Source organism: Oryza sativa, chromosome 6 (genome assembly GCF_034140825.1).
Source record: "Oryza sativa Japonica Group chromosome 6, ASM3414082v1".
Classification (NCBI taxonomy): domain Eukaryota; kingdom Viridiplantae; phylum Streptophyta; class Magnoliopsida; order Poales; family Poaceae; genus Oryza; species Oryza sativa.
The window spans coordinates 9,737,691-9,739,851 of record NC_089040.1 but is presented as its reverse complement, the minus strand read 5'-3'; the positions used below and the strand labels follow the sequence as shown (position 1 = coordinate 9,739,851).

The 2,161-nt window shown below is 39.8% G+C and overlaps 1 long non-coding RNA gene across 1 annotated transcript; it reads left to right on the top strand.

Moving 5' to 3' along the window:
• Positions 1-1,524, top strand: LOC107275793 (uncharacterized). The gene is made up of 4 exons (XR_010742098.1): positions 1-280; positions 439-504; positions 820-976; positions 1,167-1,524. It is a non-coding gene; the product is annotated as an uncharacterized lncRNA (long non-coding RNA).
• The last annotated feature ends 637 nt before the right edge of the window (positions 1,525-2,161 follow it).

The window sequence follows — 2,161 nt, the reverse complement described above, 5'->3', positions numbered from 1 at the left end:
TGATCCCAGATCGCTGCCGTGTCAATGCTGCGCCGCCCCGGCCCGAGCACCGCCGCCTCGTCCCTGCCCTGACCCCGCCGCATCCTCCAGTTCTGCCGTCGACGCTGCGCCGCCTCGACCCGCATGTCGCCGCTTTATCCTCTCCCGTGCTGCGCCGACGGCTGACCGGCACGCCGCCGCCTCATTGCCCCGATCGCGATGGCCCCTGAATCCCCTGACCCTGTTGCCTGGACCGCCACATCGTGCTCCATCTCGTCCGCTGCTGTTCTCAGCTGATCTGGTATGTGATTGCGGCTTCTAATGTACGAATTATCATTATTCCCTGACGTGGACTGTTGTGTGCTCTAGATACTTCGTTAATTTTGCAAGAAACACACCTAAATCCTGTAGAGCTTTATATCTGCGATAGGCAAGTAATGATGCCCTCTTTCTCTGCAGGTTGATCCCTAGTGACTTAGTTATTAGTTATTGATCATGCCCCAAGTTTCTCGATGGAATTGCAATGTAAGCTAAGTGATTAGTGAATCTTGTGGCTATTTTTCTGCTCTGGTATGTGGTAATGACATGAACCATGCCTTTTTTATTAACTTTATCATTATACAGTGCAGAGTAACCATAAAAAGATATAAAGTTCATAGCTCAGATTGTCGACTTTTTTTAATTAGTTTAAGTTATGTTTTGCCAATTACTACCTGCTACCAGATACATAAATTTAACATGTGGACAGTTGTTTGTTGCTGTTCTATCATCTAAAAGATGAGTGTATTCATGCCACAGAAATATTCTGCTTTTCTTATGTCCAAGTTCCATTTATTTCAGTGTGAAGAATTATTAGCAGAGAATTCTTAACCAGGGATGGTTCCAAAGATGCTTGGCACAAAAATTTAGCCATTGGTGAAAGCAAATAATTTGATCCAAAGAGTAACTCTGGCTGTTAAGTGACAAATTGAGATCTCATTCTGCTACATGAACAATGGTAAGATTTACTAGGAATATGTCATTGCAGTTTAATTGTCGTGGTGTATAAGTTATCCCTTTGTGTTCTTATCTGAGCTATATAAACTAATAGAAACATTGGCATTTAATTAGAAATACCTGGAATCATTTCCAATTGTGTATAGCAGTTTTGGGCTATCTTGTTGATAGTTTGTGCAATTTTTTGACAGGGAAAGCCAACCCATACTTCGGATTTTTTCCAAGCTGTAATGGGATGTTAAATGTTCATTGCCATTACATATCTTTTCCTGTAATCCAGTGACATCTATTTTATGGTGAAGTGTTGCCTTGAGGATGATGGGATAGAGGAAGAAGAAATTGCTAAGGAGAAGATATTGTTGTTGCTGCCAAGTGCCCAAGTTACAGAAACTAATGTTGATCTGGTCACAGAGAAAATTCAAGATGATGTTTTTTTTTTTGCAAGATTCAACATATGTTTGTACTACACTCACTAATATGCTGTGGTGTATACACAAGTTGTACTTATAAGAGATTTGTGAATTAATATATTGTGATTTTTTTCTTATAGTACTTATGAGTTTTTCTTGTCCAAATGGAACCTATATAAGATCGTAGTGTAAATTATTAATTACAAATTGGCAAGTAAGTAATATGTATTTGGTAAATGTGAACAGTATCTTCCAGTTGCATCCTATTGCTCACTTACAACAGTTATTTATGTCGTTACCAACGCTTATGTATGTATGGCTATAGATCGTAGCAACGTATAGACCTTAGCAACGCCGGCATAGGCAACACATAGTCAATGTGTTGCTATTGGACCTTACAACGCTTATTTAGACCTTTAGCCACACATATATTCGCTGCTAGAGGGGGGTTCCTCTTGTAGTGACGGTTCAAAAATATAATATGTGATGCGAGAGATATGATTGTTTAAAGATTAGAATTTCAAATAATCCACTTGTGTTTAGTTTGCTATTATGTATCTTTTGTGTTGCTCACTTCTCTCCACGCCCACCTCTTTCGTGTCCTCGTCTCGCAGGAATTGCGCAGTAACAAGACAACCATATTGTAGTAACAAGATTACTTGCTCGTAGTAACAACATTCGTAGTCCGTAGAAGTATCGTTACTACTACATACATGTTCCGTGTTACTACCATATTCACATGATGTTACTGTCAGAACTACAGTAACGACCTATAT